Source organism: Balaenoptera ricei, chromosome 13 (assembly GCF_028023285.1).
Source record: "Balaenoptera ricei isolate mBalRic1 chromosome 13, mBalRic1.hap2, whole genome shotgun sequence".
NCBI lineage: Eukaryota > Metazoa > Chordata > Mammalia > Artiodactyla > Balaenopteridae > Balaenoptera > Balaenoptera ricei.
In genome coordinates, this window is record NC_082651.1 from 85,062,032 (window position 1) to 85,082,621 (window position 20,590).

Here is a 20,590-nt window from a genome sequence, read left to right on the forward strand (position 1 = left end):
AGAGGATATAGAACATCTGGCACTTGGTGGTAAAATGATATATCACTTTGAAAGCTATTAGGCAATTTATTATAGGGTTATATATTCAACTACATTATATCCCAGCTAATCCATTACTAGGTTTTTACCCAAGAGGGATGACAGTATACTGTACAAGAATGTGTATGGTGGCTTTGTTTGTGATAGGCAAAAACTGGAGACAACTCAAATATCCATCAACAGGAGAATGTATAAGCACACCATGGTATAGCCATGGAATATTACTCAACAATAAATCATAAACTACTCATGTGTGCAACACCATGGATGAATCTTAAAAACATGTGAGTGAAAGAAACCAAACACATATGACTCCATTTACATAATGTTCTAGAACAGACGATGGAAATCAGAACGATGGTTGCCTCTGGGGTCTGGAGAGTTGACTGAAAGAGGCATGAAGGAACTTTCTGGGGGTGGAGGAGATGTTAAATACTTTTTTGATTTGAGTAGTGACTATGTAGGTTTACACATTTGTCAAAATTTGTCAAACTGTATACTTAAAATTTATGCATTTTATTACATGTAAATTATACCTCAATTAAAAACAGTATGGGAGAAAAAATTAAATAAAATTGCTTCTCCCTGTCTCCTCTGACTGCCTTTACTTTCAGAGATAACCACCATTAACCACATACATCATATTATTTAGTTCTGTTATAGCACTTCTCCAATTTGTTACATATGTATGCATGTGTATGTATAAGTATATGTATATATAAAATTGTTTAGCTTCCATTTAAATGTGGGTTCAGTGCTCATTATAGGTCTTTTTTTCTTTTTTTTTTTTATCACAACTTCTCATTCATTCTTGTATGGCTAGATTTTGTCATCAAATTTTTTCTCCTAGGGGATTACTGGGTGCTGTATTTCCTGAGTTCTTGTGAATCCGTGAATGCCTGTCTGACACCTTTACACTTTTTTTTTTTTAACATCTTTATTGGAGTATAATTGCTTTACAATGGTGTGTTAGTTTCTGCTGTATAACAAAGTGAATCAGCTATACATATACAAACATCCCCATATCTCCTCCCTCTTGCATCTCCCTCCCACCCTCCTTATCCCACCCCTCTAGGTGGGCACAGAGCACCGAGCTGATCTCCCTGTGCTATGCGGCTGCTTCCCACTAGCTATCTGTTTTACATTTGGTAGTGTATATATGTCCATGCCATTCTCTCACTTCGTCCCAGCTTACCCTTCCCCCTCCCCATGTCCTCAAGTCCATTCTCTATGTCTGCATCTTTATTCCTGACACCTTTACACCTGAACAACATTTTGTTGGGCCTGCAATTTTTGGATCACACTTTTTTCCTTCAGAAACTCACATATGCCTTCCCTTCTTTCCCTGTATTTTAATGTTGCTATAAAGAAACATGAGGCTAGCCTTATTTATCAGTCTTTTAAGTAAATTTTTTTTGTTTCCTCTTTTCAGATGCCTAAGGAATTCTCTCAATTTTTTTTTTTAATGTTCAGTAATTTACCAGGGTTGATCTTGGTAGTGTTCATTTCTGTCTCAAATTTCCTACAACATGGTCTACTTGGAATATGCTTTTAATTATGGAGATTTAGTTCTTCCTTCATTTAAGGGAAAGTTTTTTTTCCTATTATATCTTTCATTTATTTTATACCACTTGTTATGTCTCTACTTCAGGGATACCAGTTATCCTTTGTTTAGTGTCATCATTGGAAGATATCTATTATCTTGCAATTATTTTAATGCATTTATCCTAAGTACCCAGGTGCCAGCTCTCTGCCTGTCTCCCATATTGTGAGCCCTAGGGCCTCTGATAGGAGGCCTTGCAGACCATCCAGAATGATCGGATCCTGCCCAGGCATCACCATATCTGCAGCGGGACCTCTGCCTCCTGCCCCTGGGAACCAACCCAATCTCTAAGACCAGCTTTTCAGCAGCAATGGCCTCACCGTGGGCTTGGCCAGCTTTTCCTTTGTCCCTCAGCCCTTCATTTCAGCTCCCGTTTCCTATAGGTTCTGTTCTCTTTCATGCCAACTCAGATCTCAGAAAAGGATCTGGGATTGACCACCAAGCCCCCTTCTCCTAAGTTGCACTTCTAATTTTTTAGGTCCCAAACTCTTCCCTGTGTTTGCAGACCTCAGACCAAGCTGTGGGGAGTTGAGGGGTTTTCCCACTGACTGCCCCCATGTGTTGGGTGGGCAAACTTACTCATCTTGCCAATTCCTTGCAGCCTATTGGTCTCACATCTCCAGTCTCAACCCCTATGGCCCTGATTCCTGGGAAGCACCTGTCCTTGTCATCCAAGGGGGGGACCTTCAGGAGTGCTGCTCCGTTCCCTACCTGCCCACTCACTTCCCTACGTGCCTACTCTGAAGGGCACCTGGTTCCTCACTCACCAGGGTTTCTCCTCTCAGGCGGTCGGTGCTCTGCGGAAGAGTCTCTCACTCTCAAATGAGCTGTAAGTTTCTAGTTTATTGGAAACATCTAGTATTTGTATGAAACTTGATAAAGTGTTGCACTGTTGGGGAGACATCCACAGAGAGCTTTTCTGTTAAGGTGTAATTGCTTTTATCACCTTTATGAAAAAAGTGCTCGTTAGCCTAGCTACTTGAAATGCACTTTCCCCCCTTCAATTTATTTTAAGGATCATTGAGATTTTAAAATATCTTGCGGTGGCTAAAACTTCCAAAACTATGTTGAATAATAGTGGTGAGAGTGGACAACCTTGTCTTGTTCCTGATCTTAGAGGAAATGATTCCAGTTTTTCACCACTGAGAACGATGTTGGCTGTGGGTTTGTCATATATGGCCTTTATTATGTTGAGGTAAGTTCCCTCTATGCCCACTTTCTGGAGGGTTTTTATCATAAATGTGTGTTGAATTTTGTCAAAAGCTTTTTCTGCACCTATTGAGATGATCATATGGTTTTTCTCCTTCAGTTTGTTAATATGCTGTATTACATGGATTGATTTGCGTATATTGAAGAATCCTTGCATTTCTGGGATAAACCCCACTTGATCATGGTGTATGATCCTTTTAATGTGCTGTTGGATTCTGTTTGCTAGTATTTTGTTGAGGATTTTTGCATCTATGTTCATCAGTGATATTGGCCTGTAATTTTCTTTCTTTGTGACATCTTTGTCTGGTTTTGGTATCAGGGTGATGGTGGCCTCATAGAATGAGTTTGGGAGAGTTTCTCCCTCTTCTATATTTTGGAAGAGTTTCAAAAAGAGTCATGTACCACAATGTTCATTGCAGCTCTATTTACAGTAGCCAGGACATGGAAGCAACCTAAGTGTCCGTCGACAGATGAATGGATAAAGAAGATGTGGTACATACATACAATGGAATATTACTCAGCCATAAAAAGAAACGAAATTGAGTTATTTGTAGTGAGGTGGATGGACCTAGAGACTGTCATACAGAGTGAAGTAAGTCAGAGAAAGAAAAATAAATACCGTATGCTAACACATATATATGGAATCTAAAAAAAAAAAAAAGGTTCTGATGAACCTAGGGGCAGGACAGGAATAAAGACGCAGACATAGAGAATGGACTTGAGGACACAGGGAGGGGGAAGGGTAAGCTGGGACAAAGTGAGAGAGTGGCATGGACATATATACACTACCAAATGTAAAATAGATAGCTAGTGGGAAGCAGCCGCATAGCACAGGGAGATCAGCTCGGTGCTTTGTGTCCACCCAGAGGGGTGGGATAGGGAGGATGGGAGGGAGACGCAAGAGGGAGGAGATATGGAGATATATGTATATGTATAGCTGATTCACTTTGTTATAAAGCAGAAACTAACATACCATTGTAAAGCAATTATACTCCAATAAAGATGTTAAAAAAAAAAAAATCTCTTGCAATAGTTATTTCCAGTGTTGGTTTTATGCACCCAAAGGTAGTAAGATGGGTGGGCTTGGAAAGTCGTATTTCCTTCTCTCCTCAGGCAGAAGTGCTGTCTATTTTAGAGAGCCTTCTCCTGTCCTGTCAGCCTTAGTCACTGGTTTCTTATGCTCACAGCAAACTTTTTCTTTCTGATTACACCCAACCCCATTGGCCTCATCAGAAAGTGAGCTGTTTACATGCCTATCTCTTCGTCCACTTAGCTGATGATATTCTTACTGGCACCCAGAATTACGTAGGGCCCAGGGAAGGCCCCAGTGTTTACTGAATATTCAATGCCTTTCTAATCATCTGGGGGGAAAAAGCCCTTTTGAAATGCCTAGGCTGCCACGGACTGGTTATTGCAACCCAATTCCTGGTTTTCTCCCTTCAAAAATAATGCTTTGTTTCTGACCAGTGTTTTTAAAACAAAAATCTCAGCCAGTCTGACCTTCAGACTGAATATTTCCTCATTTATATAGTTGACTTGTTTGAAACACAATACAAAAGTGAATGGAATGATGATTTTTAAGTAAGGTTCTACTGACCCCAGTTTGAATAATTCTTTCAGCCCATTGGATGACAGAGCCTGGATATTAAGTGTCACTCAAAGGTAACTTGCAAAGCAGATAGATTACTATTGCTGGTAAACCATAACTTTTCATTCTTAAGCTGTGTCACTTTTAAATTCTTAACCCCAATGTCATAGCAATGTGTTGCCTTGAATAATAATTGTATTTCTCATAGGACGTTACCAATGTTTTTGCCTGACATTTAAGAGGAGCAGCTTTTTGATTTTAACCCAAGTATTTCCTTTTGAACTTTAAGGAAGAGCTTCTCTTAAGACTTTGACAAAGAGACATTTCTACCTGAGCCAAAGGTTGTTCACTATTTACTAGAGTGGACCTCGTCTTGGGTATTAATGAAGAGACTAATGGGAACAAATTGATCTCTTCATAATTTGTCAAGTGAAGTGCGGCTAGCTGAAAATTTCATTATCAGCACTGTTCTAAGGGAACTGTAAGAAAAGAAGTTAGCAAGAGTCAGTTTCATAAAGTTCCGTTTCAGGGTGAGGAGGATTCTTGGTTGTCATTCATCAAAGAACCTACTGCAGTTTCTATGAGGCTGTAACAAATAAAAAAGTGATTTGTGAAGTTACTCTCAACTCCCTTTGAAATGAGGGAGAGCCTCATTCCATTTTCTGAAACTGAAATATGATTTAAGGAGCAGCATTAAGAATTGCTGCTCTAACTACTAAAACTATGATGTAGCCACACATTTATCGACATTGAGAGATATTCACATTATGTTAGTGTAAAAAGTGGGTTACAGAATAGGATATAAAGTATGATTCGATTTTTGTTTTTAAAAAGTATATGTATTTGGATGGGAAAAGTCTGGAAAGACATACTTGCATAATCACAATAAGAAATAAATAAGGAAAAGGATAAACATGCCAGCAAAAATGAGCGAAACATATCAACATATAATTCATAGAAAAGAAATGCAAATACACACAGAAAAGTAAGTATTTTATACTTTATTTGTAATCACAGACACAATTTAAAATGATAATGAGATACCTTTATTTTTGTTGATCAGTTTGGCAAAAATGTTTAAAATAAAGGAATACCCAGTGTTCAGAAGGGAGAAGACAAAAGGCATGCCCATACATTCCTGGTGGTGGCTTATTTTAGCACAAATTTTAAAAAAAAAGTTTTGTTTACAACATTATTGAGGCATAATTAACACAGAAAACTGCACACAGCACACTGTGCATAGCTTAGGCAAGGAGTACTCTATTTAAAGTGTGTGATTTGATAACATTTGACATATGTATATACTCATGAAACTACCACAGCCGTCAAAATAATGAATGTACCCATCACCCTCCACAGTTTCCTCCTGCCCTTTGTAATTCTTTCCTCCTGCTCCTCCATGTCCTACCCTATCCCAGGCATCCACTGAGCTGCTCTCAGTCAATATAGATTGCATTTCCTAGAATTTTATACAAGTGGAAACATACCCTATGTACCCTCTTTTTTGTTCTGGCTTCTTTCATTCAGCATGATTATTTTGAGATCCATCCATGTACCTATAATTCCTTCCTTTTTATAGCTGAGTAGCCTTCCATTATGTGAATATTACCACAATTTTTTTTTAAAACTCTTGAGTGTTAGGTTCTGTTTTTATCCCAATTTACAAGAATAGGAAACTGAGTTAGAGAGCTAAATTCACCCAAGGTAACTCAGATAATAAATGATGGAGACAGAATTTGCACCCAGACACCCTTACTCGAGAATTCCACATTCCCAATCACAAACTTTAAAATATCGTTTATATTATTTGGAAATGTCTTAAAGGCTCATCAACAGGGGAATGAGTTAACCATTTTACATTTATGTAATAAAATTTATACAAGCATTTATAAATGATCTTGCAGAAGAAAATTTGAAAAAGACTTTAAGGACACATAATAAAATAACACTGGTTATCCCGAGTGTTATGAAATTGTAGGTAATCTTAATTTTCTTCTTTTTTTTTCCCTTCCTTAAAGTTTTCAGATTTCTTGGCTTTGCTCATAAAGAAAAATAAATAAATAAAAAGGATTGCAGCCCCTGGTGCTTGCATGTACATTAGCCATGAATGAGTTCTAAAACTGGACCTTTGGCCTACATTTCTGATGTTTGCAGCATTCTTTTTCTTTTCCATTCTCACCTTTTCCATCTTTCCAGATTTGACTCTATCCTTTGTGGTCCAGCTCATGTTCAGACTTTCCTGGGATATCTTTTCTGCTTATATCTACCACCATTTTTCTGCAGCACATAGCAGTCTGGATAGGAGCTTTTAACCAGTCTAACGATTGTCCTTGGGTGGTATGCCTCTCTTCCGAGTCTGATTATGAACTTCTTGAGGGCAGTGCCAGACTCTGCATGATCCTATTCCCTCTTCTGTGGCCTGGGGCCATGGGGAGCACATTGTGATGGTAACATACCTTCATTTGAGCATAGGACCACACAGTGACAAACTGCTTCCTTGGTTGTTGGTTCAGTCATCCCTTTAGCAAACCCTCTGTGGTGGTAGTGGTGGGGACGGGAGGTCTGATAACCTGTGTTTTGCTGGGTAAGCCTCGCTGGGTAAGCAACTTCCTTGAATACCACAACTAGCAAGTAGCAGAGCAGAAATGAAAATACAGATATCCCTAGATATGCCAGCCATGGTTCTTTCTACTCTTACAAAGGCTGTTGGAATAGTCATGAAGCCTGGATTCCCAGCCTGAGCTCTCCTGTTCCACCCTTCTCTTGTCTGATTTCAGCCTCTTGTCCTGGCTGCCTCTGACTGCTTGTTTTCCAGCTTGGAGGTGCACACATGACCCTGGAGGCCATCAGTGCTTCCGTGGCTTATCTCCCCAGTGGGTTGGAAGAATCTGCTTTTGAAAAATAAGCCTGGCCTCTATTATTGGTTCACTTTCTCCAGGCCCCAGGGAGTGAATTCTTAATTTCCCTCTGCTAACTTGAATGTCCTGGGCCTATTTATTTGGTTTCCAAACCCAAAGGAATGTGCAGCTCAGGTCTGTGCTTCCCTGGGCAGCGTGAGGCACGCTTTTCTCTCCTCTATGAATAAAGAGCTTTTCCACTGGAAGTTCCTTCCTGAACTCCCCACTGTTAACCCCACACATGTCCAGTGTGGTGCCATTGACCCTGGAATTTATAGATTTTAGAAGTCTAAGTGGATACTTTTCTGGATCCTGGGAGAAATTGGCCACTTGTTGGGAAAAGAGCTGCATGTCTCCAGTGGTGACCCTGGTAGATTGGGCAGGCTGACAGCAGACAGAATAAGACACTGGGGCCTCAGCCAAAGAGGTGGCTCTAGGAAGAGGCAATAGTTTTGGTTCCAGGCCTAGTTTTACTGGCTACTCACCCACTTTGCCTTTTGGAGCTCAGCAAGGAGGAGAGCTCACACTCATTCACCTCTTTCTCCTGGAACTTTGGCCTCCCTGCTTTATCCTCCCTGGTCTCTGTAACTGCCAACCCATGCTCAGAAGCACCTACCTCCTTATTTTGACTCATCCTTCTTTTTTTTGTTTCTTACCACCCCCGACATGGAGTCTCCTCTCCTCTCTTTCTGTGTAGCCCACCTGGCTCTCAAGACTTTGCTCCACTGTTCCCTTAACTTCACAGATTCGAGTTCTGCTCTTGGTGGCTTACCTCAAGTTCCTACTTCCTCCAGGAAGCCTTCCTGATAACTCCTACCCCATTAGTCTTTTCCCCTCCAGGGAACTCATCTGGTGGTTATTATATTTGGTTGTCACTTTATCATGACACTGCTTCCCTCCCTCATTTCCTCATGGTCAGGCAGCACATGTCTAAGACTCAAGGTCAAGGGTGTTTCTGTGATGCTCCTCACAGTACACCTGGTGATTGATCAATGGCTTGAATTTTTAAGGTGTTGTGGAATCTCTTTAATTATAGCATCTCCTGATACTATAGTTCAGATGAGAGATACGAGAACTCTAATCATGGGGTAGAGAATAAGGTATTCAGGGATTAGTATAGATAGTGCTTAGAGTTCATGGCTATTGGGGAACAGAGGAGGGGAGATTTGAGAATTATCCAGGTTTTGGCTTAAGCAGCTGGGAGCTTAGTGAGGCCATTCATTGACTCAGAGAATATAGGAAGAGGAGTTGTGTGTTTTTAGCATAAGTGTGTGTGTGCTCTGTTATATGTGTGTGTGTGCAGGGGATTGTGGAGATGATGTGTTCCATTTTGGTCATGTTACACTGGAGGCACTTGCAGCCCCAAACCTCCCTTGGGCCAGGAGTCTTGGACAGAGAGTTGCTCCTCAGAGATTCCAGCTTCTTCTGTGCGTTAGCCAGGAGAAGAAAGAGCCAGAGCAATAAGCAAGCCAAAGTCTTAGTAATGCTGAAAGTCAAGTCAGGAAAATCGATGCATTCTGTGTTCTCTGGCTTCTCTCCGAATCCCCATGCAAGTCACCTTTGACAGGCTGGTCATGGGCTGCTGGCCTCTGATATATAAAAGAATGGCTTTTTCCTTGGGACAATCAGCCATATTAGTTTTAATATTATTAAAAGGTGACATATACATGGGGAAATTTTAATTCTTACATGCACCATAAAAAACGTGCCCAAGGACTTCCCTGGTGGTGCAGTGATTAAGAATCCGCCTGCCAATGCAGGGGACACGGGTTCGAGCCCTGCTCCGGGAAGATCCCGCATGCCGCGGAGCAACTAAGCCCATGTGCCACAACTACTGAAGCCCATGTGCCTAGAGCCCGTGCTCCTCAACAAGAGAAGCCACCGCAGTGAGAAGCCCACGCACCGCAAAGAAGAGTAACCCCCGCTCGCCACAACTAGAGCAAAACCCGCGTGCAGCAACAGAGACCCAACGCAGCCAAAAATAAATAAATAAGTTAATTAATTAAAAAAAACAACAACAAACAAAATGTGTCCAAGAACCTTTATTCTGATATGTTCTATCTTGGATGAAATATAGTACTTTTAATGAAGAGTTAGTTGAGTTACGATTTCTTTTCTGAGTCTAATGGTTAAAATTCAAACAACTCAGCAATCATTCCTGTCACCTCCATCTAATTTCATATTGCAGAAGACAGTGTTATCTGGAGGGAAGGCAAATACATAATTCACGTTTAAATTTAATAGGGAATAGAGATTTGAAGATGAAGGGACATTGCAATAGTTCGTGTCTATAGCAATTCAAGCTTTCTCATGAGCTAGGGCCAGGCATGTCTGAGACAGGAGGACAGGACACAGGGGTTCAGCTGGATGACATTCTGCATGACATGATACCATAAGCACTGCCCGTGGAACTCAAAGTTTGAGTCCCTGAATTAAAAATGAAACCTCTCTGCTCTCACTCTTGGATTCCTGTGGCACTCCAAATCACCATTCTGGAATTTTTCAGCCCTGTGGGCAAAAAGCCCCCAAGATGCGGAATATAATCTTCAACCATCCTCACAATCCCTTAAAGACAAAAGCCAAAGGCACAGGGTGTTTATGTCAATCTTCTCTAGATGAGCATAAAGCTATGAACAAGCAAGATAACCAGCCCCAGGGAACAGAAATCATACTCTGGTTATGTTACTCCATGGTGTGGTCCAACTGGTAGAGAGAGAAGGCCAAACCCTGGAAGGGTGCCAACTTGCCCTTGGCTAGGGCCTTATTGGTATCGTGCAGCCTGATGTGGTCACTGCTTTTCAGTAATATGTGTCCAGAAACCTGAGCCAGGTGGCCAGATCCTCAGAGGTGAAGACACTAACTGTGTGAGCCTGTTGTGTAAGTGGAGACCAGATCATGCATTTACAATGGAAACACCTAGATGGTGACTAGAATGCTTCAGCTCGTCACTCAGGGCATTTCCATCTCTGGATAGCATTTCTGGAAGGATATCACCCCAATCTGCTGTGTGACCAAGGAATTAGAGCCAAGGGGGAGGCTTAAGCTGGGCCCTGGTGGAGTCTGATGAAACATTTTCAGCTCACAGAGGAGGACACATCCCTGGTGGCTAGACGTCCAAGCCCCAGGTGCTGGGCCTCCCTCCCAGGCACTGCTGGACACACATCCTGATCTTTGAGCCGTCATTTCATAGCCCTGGCTCCCTGAGGCTACACCCAGTCATGTCCGTGACCTGTAGCATCTCAGCCTCCACCTAACAAATTGGATCCTGACTTCCTTCTGTGGCTGGCTTACCTCTTCTCTGGCAAACTGACTTAGGTTTGTACCCAGAAATTCTCTTTATTTACAAATTTAAGGATAATCTGAACTTTCCCTACTCTTAAATGATGATTATACAAATCAAGACCATTATGACATGGAAACTGTAGAAACTTGGAAAAAATACGAAACAGATAGTAATACCATAAAAAAAGGATACACAGTTTTATGTAACCTCTTATGGCTCTAAAAAAATGTGTGTGTATATGGATAAGAAGGACCAGGGATTATGGAGAAATGTGAACTTGATATGATTTGATAGTGGAATTTTATGTGTCATAATTTCTCCTGACATTATAGACATGTTTTCATCATCAATGACAAAAAAAATGCCTTGACTTTATATGCATGAACTCCAACCAGCCCTGAGGGAGCAATCAGTCCATCTGGGTCAGAAGAGGCTGGAACCGGCTTCTGGAACCAGCTTCTGGCCTCTCCTTGGATTCCAGCCTCTGTGATCAGAATCTGCACTTTTTGCCTAAATACACACCCTGCCTTGCTCAGACCCCACTGGGAGCGTTTCAGGGTTCTTGGGAACTTGGTTTGCAGACTCCAGCGCTGGGTATTCTGATGGGTCTGATGTCAGTGCCTCACCCAGAGATCAGTTGATTTCTATTTCAGACAGATTCTCAGGCTTGAGCTCCTCAAATGAGAGATCATGATGGGGAAGTTGGCTTTCAGCTCCCAGCTCCAAAAAGGAAAAATATGTTTCACTGAGCCCCATCCATGTTTTTGAATCTCTTTTTCTGATGGGCCCTTCTGTTTTTCAACACTCTCTGACTTTTCCATTCCTCTCTTCCTAAACAAAGAAACCTTTTGTTTATTTACTCGATCAAGTGAGATAAGGTCAGTGAAAGTGTTTTGTAAAATGCGGAGTGATGCCCAATGTAGAGGGTTACTCGTGGTTATTTTACCAGAACCTATTTTGAAGGATCTAACAAAGGCATTAAATTTATAAAAAGAGTTAACACTGTAGAGTTCTAATATATGTCTGCTCATCAAGGGAGGTGGGAAGTGAGTTGGGCAAAGCAGAAGACAGACTCCGTGTTGAAAGATCACTCTGGCGCATTAGAGCTTTGAGCGCGTTGTCGATTATGTGGGTGACTGGCGGTGGGGCGGGTATGGGAGACCTCCTGGGGAGGTGTCCGGAGAGAAGGACTGAAGCATAAAGGTCTCTTAAACACTCATGCCTTCGTGTCCTCCTATGTCAAATGAGGGGGTTGTCTGGGTGATCTCCGAAGGCACTCCTAGGTGTCATGTTTGTGACTCACAAAAACTTAATTGAGGTATTTGGTTCCCCTGGTCTGACATTTCATCACAGTGAGACACAGTAAGTCACATGTTGCCTTTGTATAATAACCACAACTAAGAGTTGAAAATCAAAAGGAAGTATTGTGTGGTGAGGTGTCTGAGATTTGTGGTTTCTTCTTTATTGGGAGGTCTGGTTTGTAACAGAAAGTTACGAAGGTACACTCTGAGGCCAGTGCCCCCAGCATACAGAGAAGTTCATATTCATGCCTGGTGGGCAGGCGGAGAGAAATTACAGCATGAGAGATGGAAGAGGTTGAAGACAAGAACCCGATGTGGTGAACACAGAGCTCAAGTTTCTGCCAGGAGAAAGTTAGGCCTCTGAGGATGCACCTGTGGCCTCAACCCATAAAATGATCACAGAAATCTAATTCTAGTACTTTTCATGGGTCTGAGCATATAATGTCTCCTCACAGTAAAGATGCCCTAGAGGAGAAAAGCCAGGGTGAGTTCCTTTATTTTTATGCATTGTGGGTCCTCAGCCCAAGAAAGCTGCAGAAGTTATGGGGTTGGTTAAACTTAAATTGTGGTTAGGAATTACCCACAGATCAGAACATTAACTGATGATTCAAATTCCCTTGTGTCCTGCTGAATGGGGCTTTGATGGATATGGCTGCAGAGTGGTCTGTTTCATTGCATGTCGTTCTAAGGCCATACCTGGGCCTTATATTTAATGTTATGTAGAATAAAATTATATACAAGCTGATTCCACGTGTCTATAAAGTGTTAGGTAATATCAGTTGGCATGTATATAGGTATACACAAATATATATGGTAAGTATAAATACAATAAAATTTGGGAGGAAAAAAGTTCAAACATGAACAAGGTTTAAAGTCTTATTTAAGCTTTATAGCAGGTTTACAGATTTCTTTGTGCCCCTCTTAACAGCTGTCCTTGACTATTGGAGGGTTGGGTCATTGGCTGAAGCTCCATATCCCCCGTCCCAGGCTCATGCTGCATATGGCACTGTGGAAGGGCCAGCTGTGGCTGGAGCTGAGATGGTCTGGATAAGGCTTATCTTTCAGAACGTAAGCTTGACTGCAGGCACCAACATAATGTCTAGACCCCAAATCTCAGCATTGTTACTGTCTGCTGACAGCATTGCAGTAACAAAAAAGATCAGTTCCATACAAAGATGATTAGTTGAGAACCAGCTATTGACAGCACCTATAGACGATTTCAATGCCAGCCGTAGCCCTTAACCTAAGGAATTTACTGTTTCTGAATTCTGGAGGTTGCATAGTTTTAGTAAACAGAGTTAGTAGAGAGAAACGTACAGATGATGGGTCACTGGAGGAGGAAGGGGAGAGAAAGATTAGGGAACAGATGACCAGGAAGCCCAGATCTGCTACTGGGGGGAGGCTGTGGGCACCCATCGTAATTTTGAGAATTTTCCTAAAGCGGAAGTTTGAGAATCCAAAGTAGGGAAAGAAGCAAAAATGATGCAGGAGTACAAGTGCATTTCTAGTAAAATAGTATAAATATGTTTGCAATTCAGTCCATTTCTAGGTTTTTAATCTGATTATCCTCTGGGATAGAGCTGGACCATGGTGACCATGAAAGTTTGGTCTCAAGTCTCTGAGGTGTGGGAGCCCCAGCCAAAAAGCCTCAAACTGATACCCAAGGCTTCTGATTCCTTTGAGTGGCTTTTGGGATAGAGCCACAACAGGAGATTTTATCATATAAAAAGATCTTTCGATTTTGTTATTATTTATTTCCAAATAGCCTTGGAAACCCAAGAGTAAAGATCATAAGCATTAACAAAATGCCAGGAAAAAGTAAAAAGAAACATAAAATTCAAACACTTACCAAGCATCTACTGTGCCAGGTACCATGTGCAACATGATTCACTCCTTATAATTATGTATGTTGCATGTATGAGGTATGTTTTATTATCCCCGTTTTATAGATTAGTCATTAATTAGGACAGCAGCCAAAATGGAAAGCACAGCTAAACAGGTTGAGAGCTGAACTGTCAAACATGACACGCTGGTTAATGGCAGGTTATTGATGGATATTACCTGGCTGATGGGTGTTCAATAAACTCTTCTTTTGGTGGGGTCTTCGATAAACTTTGCATCGACTTTGGCTCAGAAAAAAGTCTTTGGTGAAAACAAATTTATCTGAAGTAAACATCGCGATATTATGTTTTAAGTCTCATGTATAAAAATTCAAATACAGAGTACACATATAATTTCCCCCTTCTTTTTAGGTCTCTTTGATTTTAAAACTGCTGTAACAATCACAGTCAATTTTAAAGTGTTGATGATAACAATACCATCCTGAATTTTTATAGAGACTTTTTTTCTTGCAAGGACCTTGAAGTGCTAAAAATGTTGTTATCCATATAGGCAAACCTCGGGAACATCTAATTTAGCAAAAGTCAGTGATAAATTCTTCTGGTGCCATTCTCCATGTCTTTGAATATATTAGAACACCCTGGAAATAAGAATGTTTATTCTACAGCAATTGACTGCTGGTAGTATGGTTAGATGGTATAATTCCACTTGTATTTACCATTTATCTTTTAAATAGCTGTTGGGATTAAAAGAATCCTTTCTGTTTTCTTCCTATTTCTAAAGTGGTAGGTATTACCCACATTTTAGTGCTTTCTCCAGGTGGGCTAAGGAAACACTGTCTTTAGCTAACTTCATCTTTATGCTGCTGAGCACCCTTTCACAAACAAAACGTGAATTAGAATAAAAATTGGAATCTTAAAGGCCGAAACACACAGTTCCTGCACAAAGGAAAGCAGCAGAAACCGTGAGGTCACGTACATGAGTGAAGGATGCCAGGAGCAGATATGGGCCTCCCTGGGCTCTGCAGAGCCCACTCACCCATTAATTGCCCAGCCTGGTCAGAAACTCCTGGGAGGAGACTGAGGATGTCCCATTGTTTTTTTTGTTTTTGTTTTTTTTTTACAGATTACAAAGTCATTCTGTTTCACTGGATGATTGTGAACAGTTCAGTCTTTGCGTTTTATTTCAATTTTCAATGACTTAATCAACGACACTAAACTTCGTCCACAATAGCAGCATTATGTTTAAGAGTCAATCAAATGCCAGACAGTGTCATTAAATGGAACAGCACAGATGGCAGGATCTGTGGGAGCTGGAGAGCGGGTGTGAGGTAGTCCGGGCTTCTCAGGGACGTGGTCAGGGCCTGACCTCGGATCCCTGTCCCATGCCCTCTGCTGCCCGGTTGCTGATGGCCAGTTCCTCACTCTTCCCCACATCAGTGCCATCACGTCCCTGGGCCTTCTTCCCGCCCCTCCCACTGATCTAAAGCCTCCCTGTGCTTTAAGTTCCAACTTAGATCAGTTCCCTCACAAAACCATCTCCTATTCCCTGCTCATTGCTAGCCCCTGGTGATGACAAGAACCCCAATTATACTTTGGAAATAACTCTTTGTTTCTGTATCTGAGGGTAGATCTGCTAAGCCTCAGCCCAGGCAGGATCTAAAGGTAGAGACATGTCTGGATTACATTTGAGGATGAGGCTTAATTGCCAAGGTACTGGGGAGCCTGAGGAGAGAGGGGGAGGGGGCTCATCTCCAGGAAGCTGGCTAGGCTCTACCTTGAGGGGCGGGGTGGGGGGGTGCTGGGAGGCCGGTGGACCCCCAGACCACGGAGACAATGGCGAATGTGCTCAGTACGGGTGGCTGGTTGCACAGCAACCTTGGGCTGAGTGATGTCCGCCACCCGCAGTGATCTTCCCCTTGGCTCTCTGTTCCTAATTCCCAAAGGGAGGACCTGCTTGCACTGTGGAAAGGCCTCTGATCCGGGGTGTCTTTTCCAGGTGGAGCTTGGACCCATCAGGAGAGTCATGGCTGAAAGGCATGGAAGGGTGGGGATCTGGTCCTGTAAAATTCCAGAGAATTGGGATACCTGTTTAATTTAGTATTCAAACTGGGACACTTTGGGTGTTAATGATTATGCTGGGACCAGAGGTGTAAACCTGGACTGTCCTGGGCAAACTAGGTGGGTGACACCCTGACCCAGAAGCCACCTAGCATGATGACCGTTCACAGCCTCTCTCTGCCTCCTCTGTACTGGGTCACCACAGGTTTAAATGTCACACTGTGCACAGGAAGAAATGAAGAGAAAGGAACTTGCAAGAGGGTCCTAGAATGGTTGATGGATGCAGATGCAGCCATGAGCTCACACCCATGTCCCAGCTTAGTGATGAGGATCCCATCGGTGACACCCCGAAGCTCTCCTTCAAAGGAGCCTGTTTCAGTGCAGGGAACTCTACTCAATACTCTGTAATGGCCTATATGGGAAAGAATCTAAAAAAAAAAAAAAAAGAGTGGATATATGTATATGTATATGTATAACTGATTCACTTTGCTGTACACCTGAAACTAATACAACATTGTAAATTAACTATACTCCAATAAAAATTGAAAAAAAAAGGGGGGGGGGGTCCTGTTTCCTGGAGGTGCCTGGGCAATGCTGCCTGTCTTGGAGCTTAAGCCAAGGGCACCTTCAAAGACCTCCTTGGAGCCCTGCTGATTTGTGGACCTGAAGACCTAAACTCATAAATGCGACAGAGGGTCTCTTCCGCTGTCCACTTGCTCGGCCCACAAAATCGTTCTCTGGTCTAAAAGCAGGGCACTGTCTCTTCTCCTGGGGCGCGGGGGCGGGGTTCCCCATGCTGTTGCCCTGTTTCCCCCTGAATTCCAACAACGTGTAGGGCCTTCATGTCATCAGAGTCACTTTCCAAATGAGCAAATTGTGTTTTCTTCTTCGTTGAACCTGGTATTTGAGCCAATCTGTGCAGGCGATTTCCTCCTCTTTGTTTTCCTGACCCTGAGCACTCCTGGCCACACCGTAATTATTGGGCTGCGCCCCCTGCTGGGAGCACAGTTCCTGTTCAACAACAGTAACGATTTCGCTGAACATGAAAAGAAAAAGGCCCCAATTCTGGGATTTTTGTCTCCCTTTTAGATGTTGGTTATTTATAAGAAGTCTTCATTTCAGTGTTGAGTTAGCATTTCTGGCATTGCTTCGGAAGCCACAGCCTGAGCCGTGTCCTCTGCTCTAGCCCCAGAAGAGAGCCAGACGGCTACCCAGGGGTGTGTGTGGGGACAGCAGCCCTCACTCCACGCATTTACATCGAGACAACGTGGAGTCACTGCCCTGTGGCTGGGGAGGGAACAGAGGAATTCCCATCTTGGAAAGCCCATCTCTTCCTGTGAGAAAGGGAAGGATGTGGTGGAGTAGAAAGGGCCCAGCACTAGGAAAGAATCTCCTGACCTGTTAATCCCACCTTTTGCTCAGGGCCAAATATCTTTTCAGCAGCCTTTCTGTTTTCTATCCATCCATCTGTCCATCTGTCATCTCTCTCTGTTCCACCAAGCCCAAAACATTTATTAAGCACTTAGGCTATTAGTGGTTGTTTCGGGCTGAATTGTGTCCTCCACACAACTCATAGGTTGACATCTTAAACCCCTGTAGCTCAGAATCTGACTGTATTTGGAGATAGGGCCTTTAAAGAGGTAATTAGGTAAAATGAGGTCATATGGTGGACTTTAATCCAATCTAACCGGGGTCCTTATAAGAAGAGGAGATTAGGACAGAGACATACACAGAGGGAGAACCATGTGAAGACACAGCAAGAAGATGGCCACCTACAAGCCAAGGAGAGAGGCCTCAGAATGAAATCAGACCAAGTCAAACACCTTGATCTTGGACTTCCAGCCTCCAGAACTGTGAAAAAATAAACTTCTGTTGTTTAAGCCCCCCAGTCTGCAGTATTTTGTTCTGGCAGCCCTAGCTGACTGTTACTGTGTCACTTCCAGGTAATGGGGACCCAGTGATGAATAGAGATTCCTCAAGCTGCTCAGAGCCTAGCAGGGGACCTGGAACCCTAAAGAAGCACAGGCGGAAGGAGGTAGGTGGGCAACTCCCTGGCTTGCCCTTCCTTTGCATCATCCATCAAACAACACATAGGGGAAAGAAGGGTCTTGCGTGAGCCATCAGAGTGGTGGCTGTGGGATGGATCCTAGCAGGACAGTGTGGCCAATGACAGAACCACTATCCTGCTGGCTTCACAAGACAGAGTAGAGGAACATAAGATGGGACATTCCCAAGGACATGCTTAGGGGGCTAAGTTAATGAAGCAAAGTTGATTGTGGTTGTGTGACCCTAGTTTGTACTCATCGTTGTGTGAAGCTGGGGCACATTGGTTATATGAACACTGGTCCACATTTTTGACATTAATCACCAAGTGTTTATTAAGCAAAGAGCCTTATGCTTTGAATGGGCTGATTCTGCTGTGGGAGACAGAGGAGGAAGAAACTGAAAAGACCTGGTCCTGCCCTTGAGGACACTACCAGTCATGAGAGAGGAGACTCATCCATGAGAGGATGGGAAGAATGTTCTGGACAATGTGCAAATGCCCAAGTAAGCGGTTCAGACCATGGCCACTCTATGAGGTCAGAGCCGAGGAAGATCAATGTGGACTAGAGCAGTTCATTTAAGTAGCAATTAGTTATAATTAATCAATTATGTGATTAAGTAGCACTTAATTATTTACTGCCTTGTTCAGTTTTCCAACTGCTCACAAGTGTCGGCTTTGTTTCCCCAGCCAGAGCCGAGCTCCCCGAGAACAGGGACAGGCCCCTTCATTGGTATCAGATGGGGCCAGGGTCAGATTCTTGCGTCTAAAGACAGTGATCTGAGGAAACAGAAAGCATGGGACCATAATTTGAGGTCAAAACTTCAAGATTATGCCAAGAAATGACTGTCGAGTGAGTCAGCCTTCAAAACAAATGCAGAACAGTGAGGAGCAAATGCAGCTTAGGTGGGTGTGTGGTTTTTCAACTGCACTTGGGCAGAAGGAGTGCCCCGGGAGGACAGGCCCTTCCGGAATGAATGGTGACAAGTAACGCTCCTGCTAAGTCTCTGGTGTCTGAGGGGTGTTCTCACAGCTTCTCTGGCATGAGGACGTGGGTCCCATTGATGCTTCCGGAAGGGTCCTAGGCTGACCCTCTGAGCTGACACCCAGCAGGTCCATCTGGTGCTCTGAGAGTTAGCACCAGGGGCTGGAGAAGGGTCATGCGAGCTCCGATAGAGGACTTGAGCTGATTTCATCTCACGGGTTTTTGGTGCTCTAACTGTGTTATTCTTTGGGAGCTGCCTCTTGGAAGCCAGACAGAAAATCAAGAGTAATGCGATGAATGGCTTCTTGAAAATAAGTGTAGGGTGTCCCAGGAATTCAGGCTTATGGGAGGCATTGCTAGCCCCAGCCATATGGCAGCCAAATGAGTCTGAAGCTCCTTAAAGGACAGATTCCTACAGTTAATGCTTAATGGGATCCTGAGCTCTGTGTGGGAGTCCAAACAGGGTGACCTCCTAAATTCTGGGTTTCCCTGGCTGGCTCAGGTCTGGCTCATTTGCAGTCAAAGATGGCGCCTCCTCTCCCTCCACGAGGTCAGTGGGTGTTATTACCTGTATTCACAAATGGGGCAGAACAACCTGAGACTTGCAGACTGATTACTTTCATTAACTTTAATTGGATTCTTTCGCACTTGGAAAGAGAAGTGTAACCAGGGTTTAATTGGAAGAGCATCTCAGGCCCAGGGTGGCACAGGATTGTAAACATTAAAAGTGCTACAGCTGCATTGGTAGGGAATGTTGAAGTCACTTATGCTGTTTGTAAGAATAGCTCACAGACCTGAGGATGTTAGGAAGCTCTGGGCATGTCAAATTCAGGGATTATTTTTGTGCTTGTCTAGAAAAAAAGAAATGTGAAATCAGAGGTGTGCAAGTGAAATTACAGAAGAGACCAGACACATTCCAACTGTGCCATGTGCCAAAAGAAATCTACAGAAGCTAGGAGACCCTCAGTGTAGGTCCAGTCTCTGAGCTGGCCTGGGGCAGCCTATGAACTCTCTAAGGTTGGATTCAACCTTGCTAATCCTTCTCTCAGCTCTGTTGCTTTATGACTATTATGTCCTCTGTCTGGGATATTCCTCTCATTTTCTACATGAAAAATTCTCACCCAACCTTTCAGTTCCGGCTTTTATGTCACAGTCCTGAAGTCTTGGCCAACAGCTCTACAGTATTTAGTTCCTCTGTGCTCTGTGCCTCCACAGAACTTTGTTCATATAAGGAACACTCAGCAACCCAGAGAATAGATAGAGAGCAAGGGAGGGAGAAAGGAGCGGAGAGAACACAGATTCAGGATTCCAAAACTAGTTAAAACACAATTAGTTGGGGGGAAGATTATCTTTTTTTAATTGAAACATAGTTGATTTACAATACTGTGTTAGTTTCTGGTGTACAGCAAAGTGATTCAGTTATATATATATATTTTTTTCAGATTATTTTCCATTATAGGTTATTACAAGATATTGAATATATTTCCCTGTGCTCTACAGTAGGTCCTTTCTGCTTATCTATTTTATGTATGATAGTTTTTATCTGTTAATCCCATACTCCTAATTTATCTCTCCCACCCTCCCTTTCTCTTTTGGTAGCCATAAGTTTGTTTTCTATGTGAGTCTGTTTCTGTTTTGTATATATATATTCATTTGTATCATTTTTAAAGATTCCACATACAAGTGATATCATGTAATATTTATCTTTCTCTGTCTGACTTCCTTCACTTAGTATGATAATCTCT

At 42.8% G+C, this 20,590-nt stretch overlaps 1 long non-coding RNA gene across 1 annotated transcript in view; it reads left to right on the forward strand.

The window, feature by feature from the left end:
* The window catches only part of LOC132377067 (uncharacterized), a 305,870-nt gene that overhangs the window by 83,897 nt on the left and 201,383 nt on the right, over positions 1-20,590 (forward strand). The window contains exon 2 of the long non-coding RNA XR_009506521.1: positions 17,763-17,854. This is a non-coding gene — a long non-coding RNA (uncharacterized LOC132377067). The remainder of the gene's footprint in view (positions 1-17,762; positions 17,855-20,590) is intronic.